Source organism: Gavialis gangeticus, unplaced genomic scaffold (assembly GCF_001723915.1).
Source record: "Gavialis gangeticus isolate Ggan-Ray unplaced genomic scaffold, GavGan_comp1, whole genome shotgun sequence".
NCBI lineage: Eukaryota > Metazoa > Chordata > Crocodylia > Gavialidae > Gavialis > Gavialis gangeticus.
This window is the reverse complement of record NW_017729029.1, coordinates 16,281,949-16,304,870: the sequence shown is the minus strand read 5'-3', so window position 1 is coordinate 16,304,870 and position 22,922 is coordinate 16,281,949. Positions and strand designations below refer to the sequence as shown.

The window sequence follows — 22,922 nt, the reverse complement described above, 5'->3', positions numbered from 1 at the left end:
TCGGTATATTGTTTGTCTATAAACAAAAGCCTGGAAATTTTCAAACTGCTATTGGCATTGTTACATAGCAATATCCTCTTTAATGGTTGGTGTTCAGGAAACCAGGATCTACCTCTTCTTCCATTCAGCCCAATTCAAGATAGGCCTGTACAAGATGATGGAAAGGCTGCAATAGAGATCACCATGGGCTTTAGATCAGACCTTTAATAAAGTGGCTTGCTTTGCCCTGTTAGACCACGTCCAGAAGAGCATGGGTGTTTGTTTCCCAGGGGGCAAGTATCAGCAGTGGTACACCTTGTGCCGCTGCTGCTTGTCCCCGGGAATGCCTGTGCCACGTGCGCTTTGGCGCAGGGCAGGTTACCCCAGGTGGGGTAGGGGAGGCTGGGGCCAGCAACTGTGCTAGCCCCACCAGCCTTACCTGGGTGCATCGAGGAGCTGCAGCTGTGGGGCTCCTGCAGCTGGGAGCCTGGTCGGCAGCTGGGACATGGCTCTGGCTGGCCAGGCTCCAATTTTGGGCAGTGCATACTGTTGCCTCGTGTGCCACCCCACTTCTTAGGAGTGGGTTTTTTTCACCCTAGGTCAAAGCCCCCCATGCTGCCAGGGAGCAGCAGGAGGGACTTCATGTGCGGTGCCCCATACCACATATCTGCGCTCATCTGGATGCAACCTCAGAGTACATCTTAGCTACAAGTGGGTGACTGGGAATATTCTCAGGTTTTTGACATTTTCTGTCCTTTGATACAGAACAAGAATGAATTTCCACATTTCTTCTTTTTGTGGAACAAAATCTCCAAGGAGAAAAATGCATTTGATTTGGAAATGACACACAACTGTGTTCCAGAAGTTTCTACCGAAATGTTGTCACGCCTGAATAAAAATGGTCAAGTTGGTTCAAGAATCCCAGACCAAATTGGCCATTGCAGCACTTCCGGATGGTTTCAACCCTCTGTCTATGGTGCCTTGAACGAGTTGTCGTATGGCTGATTCCTGCTCTTGTAGCCGCCTGAGGAAGCCCGAAGGGAAGAACATCTCCACTGATGCAGTGCAGTTATGTGAGCCCCGGGATGCCCTGTGCAGCTCCACTTTAGTCCAAGAAAATAACCAAGACTTCACCGCTGGCTGACTCCTCGGAATAAGATGTCCCAGCATGCAGCCAGCTTGCACAGGGGTTTGAGACCTTATGCTCTCCAAAAGATAATTTGTTATGAGGGTTTGATGAGGCCTTAAGTGTGTTATCAGACAGAAACAGCTGGGTTGTAATTGCCATTAAGTGATGTTTGCAATGTTATCACAAGTTTGCAGTCGGTAAAGAAGTAGTCTTATTGTAGTTGATTTACCTATAAGGGCGTATTGCCATATACGGTAATTGTCTAAGGTTCATTTCATGTGGGATTTAAGAAAACACCCCCTTTAAAAAAAAAAAAAAAAAAAAAAAAAAGATGTTAGGACCTTTATATCACACATTCGGGGCATGTCCACGTATTGCCGTATGGCGCTGTTGGTACTGCACCGTGTTTGCTTGGGGGAAGTACTAAAGCATGGAGCAGTAGCAGTGCACACTTAAATTCACTGGCTACATTGCCATAGCTTTGCCCCATAGCCAGGCAGTACATCATTATGGCAATGTAGCTGTTGATCCTGTGTAGACCCACGTGACTGCTACAATGGCATAGCACATTGCTATGTCACTGTAGGGCAACATGGAGACGCACCCGCATTTCAGTTGAACACACAATAATCCAGCTATTTGGCATAAAACTGTACAGGGAAATCCCCTATCAGGAGGAATACCCATTTATCCGTCATCGAGCACTTTATGTTAATTATGAAGACACGGGGGTTTGACTAAGGGTCACTTTGGAGAGTGACAAGCTTAGTTTTGCCTGTTTAGGGAAGTGAGATAATTGATGTGACTTGGAGTTGTAGAAAGTGAGGGCTGGAAGGGACCTCAGGAGGTCACATCTAGTCCAGCCCTCTGCTCCAAGCAGGACCAGCCCCAACTCCATCATCCCAGCCAAGGCTTTATGTAGCCGGGTCTTAAAAACCTCCCAAGATGCAGATTCTACCACCTCTCTGGGTGACCTGTTCCAGAGACTTTACTGCCCTCCTAGGCAGAGAGCTTTCCCTAATATTTAACCTAAATTTTCCTTGCTGCAACTTGAAACCATTGCTCCTTGTCTCTCTGCCTAAACAGAATAGAAATGGGAATGGATTTGTCTGTCTAAACAGACTAGTGATAGACTAGCAGTGTGCAGGGCACTGATAGGTTTGGGATAAGCAATCAAGTGTCAGTCATTTCTCTAAGGGGAGCCTTCAGTGCTGGTCCTCGGCACCTGTTTTAATTATAGTCTATATTTTAGGCTGGTTTGGAGCTGCAAGAGTAAGCACACTGTTTCCAATAGGAACAGCACCTAAGAAAGTGAGAGCAAAATGTACTTCTTGTTGTAAAGCAGAGATGTGCAGTGTCTTTTGGCACAGCTATAAGAAGGGAGAGCTGTTCACTTAACAGTAGGTAGTATTTGTCCATGTGACTTTTAGTGATCTCCTGTTAATCGATCATTTTTGTATTTCCTCATTGACTGGCTTCTTACAAGGAGGGGCAATGAAAGTCGATTTAGACGGCAAGAATTTCAGCCAAAAGAAATCTGTCCACATCAGGGATCAAAGCTCTGCAGGCCATTTAGCTAATATTTCGAAAAGGATGAAAGAGAGGAAGGGAAAACATTAGACACAGTCCTGAAAATTAAGGGGACAGAGCCATAATTTATGAAAGATTTGAAAATGGAAAAAAAAACAAAACAAAACCCCAAAACAGAGGCCCTGGTTCTCAAAGTTTCTGAAGAAATCAATAGGAGCTCTTGGTTTTTTTTGTAAAATGAGACATGTCTATTTTTCTCTCAGAAGATGGAGCTTTACTAGCAGATACCCATTTTAAAGTGAAATGACCTTGCAGATACTTTGTATGTCAAACAGAAAATATTAATTCCTTTTGTGTCTCTCAAGACATAAGTAAATAAAGAAATCTCAATTTTTTTGAAGGACATTTTAATAGTCGCACACAATATTTGATTCCCCATCCCCCCCCCCCAAATTATGCAAGAAAAGTACATTGCTGGTGCTCTCTATTTGTAAAATAAACCCACTAGACAAAAACTAGGGGAGGTCACACTCAATGGTATACTAAATACTCTTTCAAGCATGTATTAGTCAATGGTCTATATTAATTTCTGCTAGCAAAGTAGTGACGGACTTTAACAGGAATGAGTTGGCCCACTGAACATCACTCAAAACTGTAGGGTGTCCCTTACTTTTTGTGTGATGTAGCTTTGTTTCGTAGTGCCATTTACCATTAATATGCTCATAACAAAATCCCAACCAACTGGCCATATGCTGAATGTCTTGGATAGCTGGGATTTGCTGCAAAGCATGTCTGGTAGTGGAGCCACCCTTCAGTTGCAAGCCAGGATACCGCATTTGGAAATCAGTAGCAGGATGCTGTTGCATGCTTTTATATTAAAACATTATTTATTTATTTAATTATTTATGACATAATAACTTTATTTATTAAATTATTAATTAATTAACATTGAAGCAACTTAATTATGCTTTGAGTTATTCTGCATACGCTGTTGATGGCATGTGTTGTAGTGGAAGCCACTAGATAGTGCTGCTCCATGTAAACTGGTATTCCTCGCACGGTGTTGTCTTTGGGGAAATGTTTAATTGGTGTCATGATGTCTTTCCTTCTTGAGAGAGCTGTTGCAAGCAGCAAGAGGTTGGTCTCGGCAAACTGCAGAGTTGCAGGCCGTTATCTTTGAAAACTCATGGTGATCAGGAGGGGTTCTGGGCAATTAGAAAAGGGCAAATATAGTGCCCATCTTTAAGAAAGGGAAGAAGGAGGATCCAATCAACCTCACCTCTGTCCCTGGAAAAATCATGGAGCAAGTCCTCAAGGAATCCATTTGTAAGCACTCGATGGAGAAGAAGGTGATTAGGAACTAGCCAAGGGGATTAGGAACTAGCCAAGGGCAAGTTATGCCTGACCGTGATTGCCTTCTATGATGGGATGACTGGCTTTGTGGATGCAGGGAGAGCAGCGGATGTGATATACCTTGACTTTAGCCAGGCTTTCGATCTGGCCTCCCACAGCATTCTTGCAGGCAAGCTAAGGAAGTATGGGTTGGATGAATGGACTGTAAGGTGGATAGAAAACTGGCAGGATCATCGGGCTCAACAGCTAGTGATGAATGGCATGATACTTAGTTGGCAGCCAGAGCAAAGTCCTGCACTGAGGAGGGAGCAATCCCATGCACCAGTACAGGCTGGGGACCAACTGGCTAAGCAGCAGCTGTGCAGAAAGTACCTGGGGATTACGGTGGACAATAAGCTGGATATGAGCCAGCAGTGTGCCCCTGTTGCCAAGAAGGCGAAGGGCATCCTGGGCTGCATCAGTAGGAGCATTGCCAGCAGATCGAGGGCAGTGCTTCTTCCCCTCTATTTGGTCCTGGTGAGGCCACATCTGCAGTCCTGTGTCCAGTTTTGGCCCCCCACTACAGAAGGGATGTGGACACATTGGAGAGTCGAGCGGAGAGTAATGAAAACAGTTGTGGGGTTGGGGGACAGGACTGGTGAGAAGAGGCTGAGGGAACTGGGCTGATTTAGTCTGAAGAGAAGACGGAGGGGGATTGAGTAGCAGCTTTCACCTCCCTGCAGAGGGGCTGCAAAGAGGATGGAGCTGGGCTGTTCTCAGTGGGGGCAGATGACAGGACAAGGAGCAATGGGCTGAAGCTGCAGCAAGGGAAGTTGAGGTTGGATATTAGGAAAAACTTTCTCATTAGGAGGGTGGTGAAGCACTGGGACAGGTTACCTAGAAAGGTTGTGGAAGGTCCTTTAAGGCTTTTAAGACCCAGCTTGACGAAGCCCTGGCTGGGATGATCTATTTGGGGCTGGTCCTGCTTTGAGCTGGGGATTGCACTAGACGTGACCTCCTGAGGTCCCTTCCAGCCCTCATTTTCTATGATTGTATGAAATTAAAACCAATTCTTGGGGCGTGTTGCTTTCTAGGCACCAGCCATTCACTTTTGGGTTGAGATCCCTCAATGGAGTGAATGAGTGCATGCTGCTTGTAACCACCATTATTCCAAGTATAATTGGAACAAGTCACAGTAACAGCACGCCCAGAATTTGTTTAACAGATTTAAACTCTAAGAGGAAAGCCGCCTGGATGGCTGGACATCTACAACCATTAGCAGAGACCAGATGTCATATGGCAATGACTTATATTACCAGTGCATACAGAACAGAGCAGTTTTGCAGGCAAGATAGGGAATCAACTTGTTTAAATACATAACTCTCTCATTTCCAAGTATGATGGTGACTGGCTCCTAGGAAAAAGTATTGAACAATGCAGGAAGGAAAGTGCCATGCAATCAATGCTGTTTTCTTGACCTGGAGGACCGTGTATGCTTTTCAAACTCTTTCTGGTAGAGCATTTCTTAGAATTAATAATAAGCTGAATCATTTAGCAATAACTCTTGTATAACAGCATATTAACCTTCTGATAACAATATTTAAAAACTATTTGCCTCATTACAGTTCAGTGTTCTTGTATTACAGTCCTCGTGACTGCCATGACATACAACTTGTACTATTTTTCTTAATAAGTTGGAGAACATGGTTTTTATCCTCACCCCTATTACTTTTGGGAGACTTGTCTTGTTGCTTAAGTTATTATGGGAGTATAATAATAACATGCAGCGCTTTTCATAGTGAAAATCCCCTTACAAGAAATAATTAGCAGCAACACTGGTGATTTTATGCCCACTGCAACGAGAAATGTATTCAACTAGTTATTGAAAAACATATCCACTCAAATCTTCAGAGCCTCACAGTTGTTGCACAGAGAAACTTTTTTTTTTGCTTCAGTAGAAAAGGGACTGACTACAAGGCTTGAGAATCGGATCGACAAAGAACAGGTCATGTAATTTATACTAACACACTTTCACCTTTGTTAGCGCCTCGGCATTGTGTCGGCATGTAAATAACGTGCACGCCAACCTTTTCATCTGCACGCACTCGCAACCAAAATCGTGAGTCAGGATTAGCAATTTCTCGAACAATGATTTACAGACACACAAAGGTAAGGATGACAATGCTGTGGGAGTCATCGCTTAGAGGGCTCCTGAATTGAAAGTGCAGGTTTCTGCAAGTGCAGATGAGTGGTTGAGCTTGTGAAATCAATGCCGATCTGCTTTGCTTTTCTTTTAACCCGTGGAGTGAATTGAGAGGGCGAATCTTGCTTTACAAGATGATCTCATGCTAATTGGGAGGCATTCACATGGACTTAGCTGATGCTCAGTTGCTTGGCAAGGGGTATAACTTTATATCAAGCTGGTTTTTAAGGGCCTAATGCTCCAACTGCATTTGGGCAGGAGGACACTGGTGACCATGCAGCTGGTGTGCTCCTAAGGGAACAGGACCAAACGCTTCGCCGACACTGGGACAGTGAAGCAGTGCCTCCCAACCCAGACTACTTTGCAGTCATGGTGGAGAAGCAATTTAGGGCAGGACAGAAGCTGTGGCAGTCTGCAAAGCTACAGGATACACCTGACCCACCCACCCATATACTACACTGCTGTTTGTCCTGCAGGTGCAGGTCAAGAGTGGCTCAGACCCACTCCCTGACTTTTCTGATGCTGCCTGGAGTTGCTGCTCATATGCATGCGACTGTAGGGCGAGGGGGCTGCCTGCTAGCTCAGGCTCCTCTTTCTGGTTCACAAAATACCCAGTTCTTCTCTGGGCATCTCTGCCACTCCAGCCTGCCCAAATGCACGGGGAAAGCAGCATGTGGGCTTATGGCAAAAGGAGAGTGGAGTGGCCCAGGGGTGGGTGCAGAGACGAGGCCAAGAGCTACATGCGAACAACTTCCCAAGGCCTGGCTGGCCACAGAAGCACGAGTCCACCTTAAACCAATGAAACCCTGCTGCCCTGCATTGTGCTGCTTCCCTTCCAATAGAGGAGATGCTGGATTTGGTCAAGGATTGTTTTGGGGCCACAAAGCAGCTGCATGGGCTGATGGATGAATGTTGTAGGGCTGCTTCGAGCTGCACAGGCCTGGCATTGTATGCAGGGATTCCCCTTAACCCGCTAGCCAGAGGACATCTCTAGGTGGCATAGTGCTGCCATGGTGGCTCCCTCTGCCATCTTCCAGTCTCAGCGGGGAAACTTGAGGGGGGGAAAAAAGGTGTGTTATTGTGGAGACACGACATTACGGGCTACTGAGGAACCTGTTTTAATAGCGACCTCTCCACGGGACAAGGTGGTACCAAGACCGACCCTGAACTTCATGGGCAAGAGGGTTATCTAAAGCAGTCAACCTGTCTGTCACTCTTACCATGGTCTATTCTGGACTTTGCAGCACAGGGTGGCAGTTTGGCTCTGTCAATCTATTTCTAGCAGTCGAAAGGTCAGGCGATCTTCTCGCAAAGGCTCCCCACTTGGATAACAACATGTTTTGCTGCACTGGCTGGCACGCCTCTCCTGCCACACGTACAGGGTCGTAAGCAACATCCTCCCCCTGCCCGAGGAATGTGCCAAGATCAGGAATCCAGGAGGCAACGACGCAGAGTAACCCACTGACCTTTCTCGAACACGGCGCTCTCAACTCAGCTGCCAAGTAGCCCCTGGACATTGCTTTGAACCGAGATGCCAAGTTCAGAGGAGCAGTCGCTGTTCAACTGCTGCTGGTGGGAATGGAGAATGAATGGAAATGCAATCCAGTCTTGCATCTCTATGCACTGGTGTGCTTCTCAGGTGGGATGTGCACTGACTGCAGCATCCCAAAGAGCCATGGTCATTGCAAAAGGAGCAGGGTTTTTTTCAGTTTTTTTTTTCATTTACCCCGGCACGCTGAATTCTCCTTTCATGCCTGAACTTCCAAGATCCTTCCTTAAAATAAAGCATCCCCCCACGAACAACATCTGTGAGATATATCTATATCTATCGATATAGGTAGATGGATATATCTATATAGATATAGATTATAAATAGATATATATATATATATATATATAAATAAATAAAAAATTCCTTCTGCATCGCATCAAAATGATTCTCTTTCAAGTTGACTATATCAACCTACCCTTCCTGGTACATTTTATTTGAATCTCTCTAGGCGTTTTCTCTCCAGCTTGCCTGCTCACGTGGGCTGTGTTTTCAAAATCACGGATGTGGCGATATTACAGTAACCTCTCCCTTTGGAAACGAATCCTCGGTGAGCACGCAGCTTAGAAGTGCTTACAGGATGAGCCCATCCATATAAATAGCTCGCAAGCCAGAGCAGCACCTGCCATCTTTGATATGTCTTGCACTTCCCACAAATCACTTGCACATTCTGCTTTTGATCACTGCCATTGTCTGTGTTAAGCCCCACTACTTCTCCTATAATCCTCCTATTTAAGTGAATAGAATATTTTGCATATGGGGAGGATTTCTGGTATGTCAGGGATGGCCAAGTATTTAGTGGACATAATACCATGTGCAACTATAGAGGACAGAGAAACAGGAATGGGGACGGACCTTGTCATCTAAGTGAAAGGAGGCTTTCAAAAGGGACCTGAAGCCTGTCAGTTTTACAGTGTTTTTTTATCCCTCTTTGAAGGGGTTGACAATCGGTTTTTTGAACGCGGCGATGCTGTGCTGCTGTTTCCGTCTGTGAGGAAGCTGGATGGGAGCGTGTTTCTGGAGCGGGTAGTACGGGTTGTCTTGGTTGTCCATCTCCCAGGTCAGTGACTGTGTCACCAGGGTGTGAATGTGCCTGCTCGTAGTACGCGAGTGTCTTCAGCACTGATTGCAAAATGTTTCCCTACCCCATACAGTTAGGATCCTAACGTCAGGACGGTCAGCTCAGGCTAACTTCAGCTGTGCTTCCACTTACCTTCTTGGCCTTCCCACGTGGGTGAGTGTTTTGCCCAGGGGCTAAATCTGCTGGTAGAAGTTCACTGTGTTTTGGCAAATTTCTCTCCTTGGTGTGGTCAAATGCACAATTCCAGCGAGATGATAGTAGGGGGGTAACGGCTTGTCCGCTGTGCTGTGGTAGCTCCCTACATGCTTCCTCTTGGCCTGCAATGAGTGCAAGATAAACCAGGATGGATTAGCTCTGTTCCACTGAGGGCTAAGCTGCCCTGGCATAATCTTGGCTTTTATCATCTAGGGTCATGAACCTAGTCGGTGCATGGTAAGCCACCGCCGCCTGGTAATTCACTGCAGTGCCTTTTTGTCTGTACCTGCAGTCTCTGAACAACCCCCCTGAAGTCAGTAAGGCATCTAGCAAAAGCAAAATGCAGTCCTGATACCTCCCACCTTTAAGAGCTGTGGAAAACAGCTCTTAAAACAAGATCGACAGCACAATCAAAACGTGGAGGAAAACTTTTGCTTCGCTGCAATGATGATGTGTAAAGCGACGGTCAGTATAAGAACAGCAGCTTTGCTACAAAGACGCATGCAAGCGAGAGACGAAGGCATTTGGGCAGGCAATGGGAAACCTTGGCAAGTGATTGTAATATGTGGCATCACTGTCTCCACCAGGGCATCCGCGACAGAAATTGGCTCCAACGGCTTGAAGAGAAAAGAGCCTGTAGGAAGCGAGCAGCTCCTGACCCACCCAACCGTGACCTATACATTTGCAACCGCGGCCACAGATCATGCAAAACTTGGATTGGGCTATTCAGTCACATGAGGCATTGCAAACCATCTACGTCCTGGGCTGCAATATCCACTGTCTCCCATAGATGAAACGATGCCAAAGAAGGTCGGTACGAAGAGCCAGATGTCTCTGGGCTGGGAATCGGTGAGCATTCACTGAATGATACTGGAAGCCTTTGTTACCAGTGGGCATTCGGACATTTTCTACTCTCCTCTGTTTCAGAGAAACTCACTTGTAACCCGGCACTGTGCAAGTTTGAAATGCTGGAGTTAGCTCCCATGTGTGGGAAGGGCTGCAGGGGCTGTTCTTGTCCAGCTATCTGGATTCATCTTCTATTGCACGGTTGCCTGAGATGGCAGGGGATTGAACTGCATGACTGAGGTGGTCCCTCCCAGTCCTTTGGTCCTATAGATGCTATCATATTTTGTCATGTGTAATGAGCATTTTCTACTGCCCCCACAAAATCCAGCCCTCCAAAATTGGGGTGCATGTATTAAGTAGGGAAGCTGTTTTTCTGCCTGGGGTAGAAGCACGTTGGTTTGGTTCCTGCTGCATTGTGCAGCAGTTTGGGCAACTCAGGGAGTCGGCCGACTTGAAGGCTCATCAGTCTTCACCCTACAGGCTCATGATCATCTCTCTTTTTTAATGGTTTTGATGTTCCACTAATCAGGCTAACCTTTCCTCAGACAATTTTGTTGTCTGCTAGCTGCTCCTGGTCTTTCTCCTCCTATTTCACAGCTCTTCAGCTCTTTTCAAAGGAGGCTCTTTAGCTTTTTCAAAAATCATAGATCCACCCCCCCAATGGCGACCAGTTTTTAGCAGCAGCTAGGGTTTCAGCTTTAGTTAAGCAGGAAAGGGGGGGTGAGTCCGCTGAAGATTAACTTCTGTCCCTTTTCTATGCAGTCATCATTCTGGGAAAATCCCATTTTCTTTGTTTTACCTTTCAGAAACATGAGGTTTATAAATCTCTGATAATTCAAGGTTATTAGTGTCCCTGTGTTTTTGTTTTTGTTTTGTTTTAAAGGCTACAGCAGGTCCACATAACAGCTGGAAACCCTTTACCTCAGTAATAGTATTGTTCTGGCCCAGAACTGTTTGAATAAACACGTGCTCTCCCTTTGGTTTCAGGAGTCCAACGTTGTTTTTGATTTCATTTTTAACCATTTTTAACTACTTTTTCTTTCCATTCTGTGCCTATTCCCCATTTCCTTGTGGTGGTCCTGATGTCCTGAGACTGCAAAAGGGAGATGCCAGTAGCTTGCATGACTTGGTTGCATTATCAAACTGCCAAAGGCATGCGTTTGTGAAGCCCATGCAGAAGTGTGGCTGCTTTCAGGGTAGAGACCTGGGTATATACGCAGTAAAATAGTTGGACATGGATGCTCGTGCCACTTTCCACATCTCAAACACTATAGGTACACATCTCCTTGCAAATGTTTTTCTTGAAAGGACCAAATATGCAACCTCCAGTTCTTTCCTGTCGCTGTGCAAAGAGCCCGGATGAGAAGGTGGATTTTTCCTTGACTCTGTGTGGAGGATGGTGGCAAACAGGCTCCTTGCATGAGGTCCCAAGGCAAAAGGGAGGTTCCCCTTTGAGGACACTTTGCAGGATAATGACTGCCTGCAAATGCAATGTTAGAGATCAAGAGCAAGAGTGAACGTAAGGTATCTTGCCCAGAGGAGGGGATGAAAGAGCTCTACCTTGCGCATCAGAAGGTGTCAAAAGCAGGTTGAATTAGATTTGCAAATATTTAGCTACTGCATGAGGAGACCCGTAAAGAGTTAATTTTAGCTTTAAACAGGACCCTTTAAATGGGGTCTAAGGCATCTAGAGGCAATGGGCAGTTGTGGACTTTCTTGCACACGGTATTTAAGAGCACCACGCTGTGGCCCCATCACCCCGCTAGTCCTTCAGAGGCGAAAAAGCTCACTTTTTTTTGTGCTGTTGCCCACTACTTCACTACGGAGCAAAGAGAAGCAAAAGCCTGCAGGTTACGCTTGCCCTCATCCCCACTAAATCCTTTGCCATGCTTATCACGGCATCTTTCTTCCTCCATCCTGAAAACAGATGGCACGAGCGTTTATAAACGGTCCGTGTCGTAATGGTCTTACAAGGTTTCAGATGTGAGACTTGCGGGCTGAAACCCTTCGTGGTTTCCAGAACAGCAGAGGATGACTTCTCCAGACCGATCCCGACCCTTTCAAACGTTTCCTGCTGGAAAGGGTTAAATACGACCTGGATGTTTGGTGCAGCCAAAAATACACTCAATTGTTCGCTGTGGCCTTGCGGTTTAACTTTGTTGGCCTAACGAGACACTTAGGCATGCTGAGAAGCCGGCTGACATGCAAGGAGTTGGAGGCACGGCGCTCTCATTGGCCTGTTCTGGGAGAAGCGAAGGCTGGTTGCTATTTAAAACCACAGCAGTTGTGTCAATAAGGGTGTGACGTTATTTAAGATGGCTCAGGAAGCCAGAAGTTTTTATAAATGATTCTTCTGCTTACCCCAGCGGATTTGGGATCTGAAGTGTTTACAAACAGAGCCGGGGCTCGTTTTGCAGCTTCTGCTTCCAAGGGGTCCGAGCCCCTGCCGTATAGTTAAGCAGTGAGAAAGAGGAATAAATAACTGGACATTAGCAGGCAGAGACAGAGCAAGTGGACTCAAGGCAGACAACAAATCTTGTGGCTGTAAATGATACAGCTGCAGTAGGGTGAGGGGGGAGGGAGGACAAGGGCTGGCCCAGGGACTCTTGCTGGAGCAGAAGAGCAGAATATCTGGGCATTACGATTGAAAGAGATGCCGTTTCTCGTGGTGCTGGAGCTAGGTACGAAAGACCGGGGTGGGATGTCTGGAAACAAAACGCTGGCTAAGCCAGCAGACAGAGCTTGGGATAAGAAACCAGGGATGGGGAAGAGTCTGGGCAGGGATGACGACCGGCTGGAAGGGCACAGGGCAGAAAAAGGTGGCGTGTGGGTGTAACACGCTCCTCTGCAGCCTGGGATGGCAATCAAGATGCCTGAGACTTGCCTCTGCTGCCAGCAAATGCCCAAGAAACCCACTGGCAATGTGCGTGTGTAACCCCCTCCGGAGGGTAACAACCTACTAGTGCAACCAGTTGCCTCTTTAGATCAAAGGGCACGGGCCTGTGTGGTGTACGGAGAGGGTCCCACGGAAAGGTGTCTGGATGTTAACGTGATGCCACAGGGTAGAAACTCTGTGGGGGGTTTCAGCTTGCTTTCTTAAAGAACCTATAGCAAATCCAATATGCGCAAGCAGGCCATCCAACTGAGAGGGGAGCCCGGGAGAAAATAGTGCACGATTGTGTAATGACACACTCCATTACACCAACACAAAGGGGTTGCATTAATGTCGAGCAGGCCACTTCAGCTGATTGACTTTACTACCTTTTTGTTTCTTTCACTGGATTTTTGTGCAAATATTCTTTTCTAGCATGCAGGAGCTAGAACGGGAGCCTATTTGCTTGAAGAAAATTGTGCCCTACTGGTAAAATGATGCTGGAGAACTGCTGGATATCACTTCACTCTTCATCAACAGGCACCGTCTTGTTCCCACCCGGACCGGCTCTACGAGCATGACGGGTACAAGGAGTCCCCCAAACTACAGATGCACCAAATGTGATTTCAGACGTGTCGAGCGACCACTGTGATCTCTTTTTACACGGAAATTGGACATCTGTGCATGCAAAGCTGCACTTGTGTAGCTAATGGATGGGTTTATTTAATTTTCAGACACTTATTTTTTTTTTTGAAATTCAACACCTGAGAGTCGATGTGAAAGCTGCTATATATAGGCAACTTGGTGAATGAGGTTTTAAATTGGTTTCCAATGAATTATCATCATGGAGCCAAGGATGGGCAGGCATTTTACAAAATACACTGTTGGATGGGCTCCTTCCCAGAAGTTGCTCAGTCTTCAACAAGCATAGGAAGAGACCAGGAGGACCCTAGTCAATCAGAGGCAACCCCAGGCTGGGAGCTGGTGGGGAAGTCGGAAGAGGGGGTGTTGAAAGAGGAACGGTAAAAGGCTTCGTACACAAGATGATGGAGGCTATGGTGAGTGAAAGAAACTGTTACAGAAGCATAAAACGGGAGATGCTTCATCAGAGGCAATGAAGGTCTGCCTATTTAAAACTGGTGTGGAGGAGTGGGGGATGAAGCCTACTGAATCGAGAGGGGAAGAAAGGAGCATATGGGGGAAGAGGGGAAAAAACCATGAGGATGTACAATAAGAAACAGGACCCGAGACATACGGCAACATCCAGCTGTAGAGGTGATGACAATTTAAATCTCATGTGGGAAAGGAGAGGAGAAATAACAAGGATCAGAGCAGTGGGAAATTAAATGATTGAGCTCATGCCTATCGTTCGACAGCTCTGCAGCAAAGCATTTGTTAGTCGGTAGAAAATACCTCCCCGTGGGCACAGCTTGATTTTTTTTTTTTTTTGCCATGCTTATCACTTTGTGTTCAAGTTTTCAGTGTCTTCAAACGATCTGGTCTTTAGCTGCCATTTGAAGATGAAATGTAAAGGTCTACAAATAGACCGGGTTTGAGTTTTCTGAGCTCAAAAAAAAAAAAAGGCTGAGAAGTGTTATAGCTAACTCTTTCTCTCTGTCTGGCATAAATCAGGCACAGAATAATTTTGTCAAGCGTTTAAAAACAAATTGATCATGAGACATGTCATGATACTCTGAAGGCAGGCGCTGATGAGGACTTCCATAGAAAAACTGCATTGCTAACAACGTGATAGGTTAGCAGCTTTCCTTTTCATGCCTTTCTATACCATCCTTTAGTCCAGCTATTGTTTTATTTGCTCTGCTAGCTCTATAAATTCCACTCATTTGTTTAAGTCATCTGCTTCTTTACTATCTAACCCTCCTCTGGTGCGGGGTGATATCCTTTATTGGACTAACAGTAGCGGACCAACTTTGTGTCTTGAGGAAGGCCATTTGGAGCCCAAAGCTTGCCTAACATCTCATCCAGCAGTACAGCTGGTCCAGTCAAAGCTATCACCCCCCAGAAAACCTTACTTCTCACATATTTCCTGGACCATTGTAGCTACAACAACATCCCGCCTATACTAATCATTCCCCGACTGCTAACATTTCATCTCCAGTTGCATCCTTTTGTAGCGCTCTAGAAAGGTCTTCCCCGTCACTCCTACTTTATTCCTGGTTTTCAGATACTGGGGCCTTGTGAATTTTATACTCCTTGCCACCTCCCTCGACCTGCTGTTTTCTTTCAGCCCTGCAAAGCCTGCAGGTCACCTGGCAGCGTCCTGTCATGTGCTGGAGCGGCCGAGCATCCCGTTTTCATAGCACTATAACAAGTGTGACGTTTTAAGGAAGGACTAAGATGCAAGCTGTACTCAAAGGGAAGCCTTGATTTACATTTACCCCTCGAGTCAATCGTCTTGCACTTTTTTATTTTACGTTGTAAGAAAGCGAGGCCGGCCGGATGGTGAGCTCGCGATGCAAATAAGGATGTTGCACTTGGAGCCGTCCCACATGCTCACCCACCTCTCAAAGATACTGAAAAGTCAGAATAGTGCCTCAATGGCATGTCAGGACCCTGGCATTACTTAGTTTTAGTTAATCTCTAGGGGAGATCGTCTTCAGCAGGTGGACCAGTCTCCCATCTCTTTGTCTCAACTGGTCTTTATGGGGCCAACCTTCTCTTTCCTTTGGCTTGACGCCTCCTACACATGAGTGGCAAGACATGGAGGCTCTGCTTCTGCACAGCTTAACCCTTGTAAGAAGAGAGAAAGCTGGCTTAGGATATTCTGGGTCAGCCACAGGCCTTCACGACGCCTGGAAATAAGAGAAATTTTGGAGCATCTAGAAACATTATCACTTGCCTTAGCTGGAAGCCTCGTGCCCTCCCCACTTCTTCCCCTCTCCCTCCAGGGTGGAAGTGAACACTGGGCTACCAAAATGGGGCAGGATGACCTATACAAGCAGTAGCATATTCTCATGGGGCAACTTCTGCATGCTTCCTCATGCGGTCTGGCAAGGGAAAAGATGCCTTTAGAGCAACTGGGAATTGGGAACCACAGCCCCTTGCTGAGAATGACAGTGCCTGGTATCTCAAACTGGATAGTGTTGGTGCATGCTGGTGTCCAGGATCATCTGATGACAAGGGGTGTGTGCATGTGCACATGGGAAAACACCTGTTCCTTTAAAAGGCACCTGCCTGGTGCCTTTGATGCCAGGCTGCAGATCAGCACCCACTCCAGGGTTAAGTGCTAGCAGCAGCAGTGTGAAATAGGTAAGAGGGGCTTGCAGAGCACCCACACTCAGTCGTTCTTCAGTTTTCCAGGCTTTTTGCAAAACCTGCAACACAGGGACACTCTCAGCTTAAACCGCATGCCCCACAGCTTCTCTTGGAGAGGAATAGGGTGGCTATTCAGATGAGCAGGAGCCACGACATCAGCTGCCATGTTAAAAAAAAAAAAATGACAAAGCATGAATATTCAGACACTAAGGGCTGTATGAAAAAACTATCCTGGTGAGTGGTGCAGCATCTGTAGTTGGTAGGCAGGCATCTTCTATTGATCATGGAGCTGTTTCTACTCATTTCTTGCCTTTAGAGGGGGAGAAAAAAGGCAATCTCATGTCAAAACGTGCATTATGGGTTTGTTTGTTTTTAAATTTGACCCTTAAAGGTACAAAGGTACCAGATTTGTACAAAGGGCATCAGGTTCCAATTTGGTTTGGTGGCTTGCTTTTCTCAGGATGGGGCCCTAGCTTCTTTTTGGACATTTTGCCCTTAATTGTGCTTTGCTAGCCCTCTGCTGCTAGCGTCTGCCGTAGGCTTGTTCTTCTGCACAATGCTGGCCAACTTCTCTTATATCGCTGGTGTGTTCTTCATTGGTTTCTACTTCAATGTAACCTATTGACTGAGCATCCTGAAATGCCTGCCAGCCTGTGCCTGCCTGCCTTTAATAGCCCAGGTATTACTGTATTTTAGCAGGCAAATGATTCATTGTGATCAGGTGCAAAGAAACTCTGCCGTCACCTTTCTGTCACAAAGGAGGATGGGATTTCTCTGAACAAGAGCTGGCACTTGGGTCCTAGTCTGCATCTTAGCTTGGTATCTTTAGTTCAGAAAGACTGGCATGCCTCTGTGGGTAATAGCACAACTTTGAGAAGGGATATGTTTTTAAAATAGAAACATTATTAGGTCTGTGCTTAGTTTTCTTGCCTCTGGATTAGCCCAATTCTATGCAAACACTCCTGATAAATTGAGACCTTTTAAGTTGGATCATTCCTAGATAAGCCATGTTAAATATTGTTTGTTCATTAATGATTTTCATGAATGCAGTACATTTGACAAGTGAATTTTTCATCACAGATATCCTTTTTCCATATTTCTTTCATGTCAGGGTATATGTCAAATATACTGTAATGGGGGGGTTAGGAAAAAGTTTGTTTATTCTCCTAACTCCAGAGCCTGAGATGGATCTGCTATGAGACTGTTCCCCTTAAATGCATTTGATAGTAGGAGTTCAAGTGCCTTTTGGATTTTGTATGCCTGATAGTAAAATGGATCCTTGGGCATTAAATCATCATCTAGGAAGCTCATCAACTTGGTAACTTTATAATGAATTTTATTTTGCTTAAACTCCAGTTCTTGTGGTCCTTACGGAGAGTAGAGGCTTGCCTGTGGATGGTGATGAAACTAAATGAGGATGGGTAGAGGATGGTGGTTATATATAACCCTGTTAGTTGCTCAATAGTTTGGAAGACTTGATCCCCTATGTGAAGGACTTCCTTGTCTCCTCCCAAGGGTCCTGATCCAGCCGGGCTGCCCAGGATTTCCTGTACAGCGCCTCAAGCCAGTTTGCTCAGCCAACTGGGCCAGTGCACAGCCCTGAGACTTGATCCTCCAAGCGCTGACCGTGTTTAGTGGTGAACAGTGACAACCCTGAGGAGTGGGGCGGCCATGCCGAATGCCTGATGTCCTTTCATTTAAATGGAAACGCTGAGCATCGAAGAGGTTGGAGCTTCGCTCTGCAAGTGTGTGATGATTATTGCTCCTCTCTGCAAAGGGCTGCTCTGCTGTTTGCCTGAATTATTTAGAGAAATTAGGCTGCCATCTCCATGCTGCCCGTTAGTTAGCACTCTGCATCCAGCCATTGCTCCTTGGCAATTGGGAATAGGAATGTTTTGCATGGCAAGCTGTTAGCTCGTAGGGCCTGGACAGCATGCTTGGGACTATAGGAACAGTAAAATATGCTAGGGATTCATAGATGCTAGGGTTGGAGGGGACCTCAACAGATCACCGAGTCCAACCCCCAAATCGGATTAAGCATCTTCTAGAATCAGAGTGGACCTCTCTTAGTCTATCCTACAACATTGCATCTGCAAAACGTTGAACAAGCCTATGCTTGCAGCCCCTCTATGCAGCAGGACCTTTGTCAGCTATGATTGATGCAAGGGAGCTTCTGTGGCTATCCAGCCCCTGGCAGAAGGATGTACAGGCTTGTGTCTTCTGCTGGCTGTAGTGGCCGCTTCAGCAGCTGGTGGTACCCCAGGGTGCACCCCATGCCCTGCTAGCACACTGTCACTGCACAATCACACTGCATGCTCTGGTGACTGGGTGATGATGGCTATTGCCTGCTGCCAGAAACTGGTTAAAGCTTTAACCTGAAAGAGAACAAGACCTATTTTGTCCAAGTCATTTGGTTTTCTGCAGCTGGCAAACTTTCCAGAATCACCTTTTTTTCCAGAACAAGCAGGAATCAAAGGTAGCATCCTTTTCCCTTTTATTTTTTTTGTTCACTGCTAGCAGCATCAAGACCTAACACAAAAAAGTGGGGTCTGTCTGAGTCTGTTACAGGCAGACTTTGGAAGAAGCGCTAATGAACCACTGCTGATGGGAGGCTGGACGTTGCTCTATCATAAAGTGATGGGCACTGCCAAATTCTAGGCGACATAAAAAAAACACGTCATTTTGAATAAAATAGAAGAAAATGTCATTATGGAGAATGTATCCCTTTCGCTATTCTTCAGTTGTTCCAGCTGAGTGCAATGAGTGTTTTACTACAGACATGAGTAGAAATAGACTTAGAAACATGATCACAAAAGCTACTATGGTCTGCCCAGCCCAGCTGTTTCAAAAACTGAACTGGGAAACGTGTTATAGAGGTGAATTCTGAACATCTTTTGTGAACCAGTGCATCCATGAAAGGAATATTCTTAAGGGAAATGAGCAGGAAGTGGAAAGCTGTAGGGGTAGGAAAATAGTTGTGTAATTTGAATGAATGTTGAGTGAGCAAGCTGTGCAACTGCTTGAGTTTCTGATGCCATTGGAAAGGCTATATCAAGGCAGTTAGGGTTTGCAAATCCATAAGGAGCTCAGTTCTAGTCCCAGCATGTCTGGAACAGTGCAGAATGGTCTAGGGGATTTTTCTGGAAGGACAAATGCAATGACACTCTCACCTGAGTCCTGCCCCAAAGCCAACGTGTCCAACAAAACGTGCCTAGCTCTTCTACCTTCCTGCTTCCCAACTGCATATTCCTGATCTGTGCTGTTACAAGCTCATGGCTTTCAAATGCACTCGGTGTGTGCGCGTCCGGGTGCTGCACGAGCCTAGCACATATTATTTGCAGCCTGTAACGTGAACAACCTTGCCGTGCAGATTAAGATTGGTCCCTCCTGCCCTCGGAGTCTACGAAGCTTGAAAAGTGGCCATGCAATATCAGAAGCTCACACTTTCTTGGCTCACTTGCTGGCCCCCTCCCCTGTAAAATGCACGCCACGTTTAGCTGTGACAGCTTCCTGCTACTCCCATCGGTGAGGTGTCTTTAGTTGCTCAACTTCCCATAGCTCTTACTTTTTCTAATGCTCCATGTTTGCGGGTTTTTTTCCTCTTGGACTTAGATTTGCCTGCTTTCTCGGGAGAAATTTAAAACCCCGCACATCCTAGTTTATGGTGCTGTCCAGATGAACCACTCCAGCCTTTCCTCTAAATCAAGACCTTATATCTTCCTCTTTGTCTGGCCATCTATATTCTCTCTGAATATATGAAGTTGTTTCTCTGTAACTGCTGACTCGTATGGCCCTATAGGTTTACCCAGAGGGCTACACTCCGTGTAAGGACTATACATAGGTAATTGGATTATTTGGCTAATTAGACAGACAGGCATATTTCCATTTGGATTCAGAGGAACATGTATAAAAATCATTATACATCAATGATCTGCAATACCTAGTCTCCACCAAGACAGTATCCAAGTGCCTCACAATTGTTAATTGTTAATACCCGAAAGCTTACAAACAAGAATTTTCCAACTCTTTGTGTTGGTCTAATAATAGATATCAGATTCACCCAAACAACATTATCTGCCTGTGTCCTTGGATCAACATGGCTACAACCTACACCCCGTCACAATCGTTAAGGCAGACAAGGTTGTTTGGGTAGATGTGATTTTTTTTTTATTAGACTTTTTATTATTGGAAAAATTGTTCTTTGCAAGCTTTTGGGTACAAACACCCTTCTTCAGGCATAAGGAGAGTCTGCTGGTGTTCATGTGCTCTCCTGGATGGGGGTAGAAGCTAATGTGCAAAATGCAGGTTTGTGAAAATGCAAATGTGTGGCAGTGAGGATCAGAGGCCATGGGCGTGAGACAGGTAAGTGGTGTGGGGGAAAGGAGAAGGTTGACCTGGTGATAGACTGTAGCTGGTAAATGTAGAGAGTTTACCTGGGCTTATCGGATGGCAGGCAGGTTATCATGGGCCATAAATCCAATGTCTATATTTAGTCCATGTTTTTTGTATCCAGTAGACTTCTGAAGTGAAGTTCGTAGGCTCGTCTATAAAAGGTGTTTTGTAAATTCCCTTTGAGGATTAAAACTGAGAGATTGGAGAGAGTGGTTTTCTTGTGAGAAGTGTGCACCCACAGGTATTCTCATCTTTGATAGATTTTCAGTGTGCTTTCATCCCGGTTTGCAGTTGTTTGGTTTTGCCTAACATATCTTCCATCAGGACACTTAGTGTCGTGGATAAGATGTATTACATTTCTGGAGGTGCAGCTGTAAGACCCAGGACCAGTGATGGCTCTATTGTGGGGTGGAGATGTGTTGGCTGGTTTTACGTTTCTTGTCCTGGCGTGATCTGGATCCACTCGGTGTGTTTTGGGCTGTTCTGGAAAAGTGATCATCGTATCTAAAAAGGAAATGTTGACGCCGGAGTATCTGAGAAGAGAGTCTGATGGAGGGGTGGTGATTATTGAATTTGTGATGGAAATCAGTTGGAGATTGCAGGGTTTTGGTTCAAATGATGAAGATGCCATCCTTGCCCCTCCTTTTTTGGCACCAGCTGAACCTGCTGCTAGCTCGCAGAGCCCTGTGCCTGCACCACACCTGTTGGCAAGGGCAGTTCCTCCCGTCACGTCAATGCTTGGGTGGCTAAACCAAATGGACTGCTTTAGTCAAAACTACGACTCATTTGCACTAAGTGCAAATTAGACTCACTTTGAGCAGGTTACAGGAGGCCCTGTGGTTTGCCTGGCATGGTGTTCACTTCCTTACATTTTGAATATATCATGCTGTATTCCATTAGCACTTTAATTAGCATTTTGCTTTTTTTCTTTAGCTTTGTTAACTCCATCTCTCCCATGGGGACAGTGTCTGGTATGGGAAGAAGAAGGCTAAGTTCATTCCTGGCACAAAGTGTGGTTTCTTTGAAGCAGGTGGTGCTGATTGAGCTCAGTGTTTTATTTGAATTAATAGGTTCGCAGGGGCAGGACTCCTCAGGCAAGCAGTCCCGCAAACCTTGATGGGTCCGTGTGCATGAGTGAGGACTGTTCATGTGCAGTGAAGCGCTACCGTGAACGCTTTGAAGCGGTCTCTTGTTCTGTGTAGGCAACTTGCGGCTGGATTTTCAGGGGTAACCTGTAACTCCAGCCAAAGTCAACAGGAAAAGTGGTGCCTATTCTCCAAAAACACCCAAATGTCTTGGCTGAGACAGAAATTGAGATTGTTCAACTGTGCTGGCTACTTGTGCAAATATTGGCCCATTGGCACTGGAGAAGATCGCACATCTCTCCTTCCTCTGTCAGTAGCCCAAGTTGAAGAGAGGTATGGCCATGGGGACAAGTAGCCCCATTATTTGTCCTGACTGTTGCCGTGCTGGGTGGTATACAGCGTATTAGGTCCGGCTGGCAGACTCCACAGAGAGCACCTGTCAGTCGAGAGCCCCAAGAGCCTTCCAAGCTTTATTGCACAGGTAGGCGTGCCGAGTCCTTGCATACTGGCTCGAGGAAACAAGGGTGTCACAGCCCGCTGTGTGAGGGACCCGGCGCAATGCTGCACTTCACCTGTTTCCAGCTGGGAAGTCGGTGAATACAGGCTAATAGGAGAGTCACGCACTGCTACCCCAGCCTTCCTTCCTGCATCTAAATGGGGCTGACTTTTTTTTTCTTCTCACGGACACCCCCAAAGCCCCAGGGAAATCCCTGCTCCTGTCTTCCCCTAGCCTGCCAGCCAGCCAAGGGAGGGTTTAGCATGGGGGCTCATGCCATGGCTGTGTCTCCCCAGGTCCTAGGTCTGGAGCATGCATGCAGCGAGGGAGCAAGCAGATGGGGCAGTGCCTAAACCCCCTCTTTGCAAGCTGCTGCAGCGCCCCGTGCAACTGCAAGGAGTTGTCCCCCCTTGCTCTTGTCAGCACCCCTAAATCGCCAGGGCAGCTGTCCCCATGCCAGCATCCTCCCCTTGCAAATGCCCAGTGCACCTGCATTGCAATGTGTGTGTGTGTGTGTGTGGGGGGGGGGTTGCATGGACCATCCTCACCCCTTTATTTTATTTACTTTAATTTTTTTGGCACCTGCTCCCCCTCCCCTTGCGCCTGCACCACACCTGTTGGCACAGGCACCTCCCTCCCGTCGTCTTGGGGGGCAAGGCAGCTCCTGCACCCTGGCGCGGGGGGGAGCTGGGGGGCTTCCCTGCCTGCCTGCGCTGCCGGGGAGAGGAGGAGACCTGGGGCAGGAATGCGCTTGCACTAAAAATAGAGACCCTGTGACCGGGCGCTGCGCAGTGCCTGCACCCCTGCCCGGCCGGGAGAGACCAGCGGGGCCCCCCCTCCTCCTCCCAGCTCGCGGTGCTGCCCCTGGGGGCGTCCAGCCGGGATTTCCACCCCTGCCCGAGGGCGCGGACAGACGCCAGGTACCGGGTAGCTGCTCCCTCGCTGGCCAGGGCCAGG

General features: G+C 46.7%; 1 protein-coding gene across 1 annotated transcript in view; it reads left to right on the top strand.

The window, feature by feature from the left end:
* FGF13 (fibroblast growth factor 13) overlaps positions 1–22,922 on the top strand; it is a 511,145-nt gene that overhangs the window by 87,367 nt on the left and 400,856 nt on the right. The gene's annotated exons all lie outside the window — the stretch shown is intronic.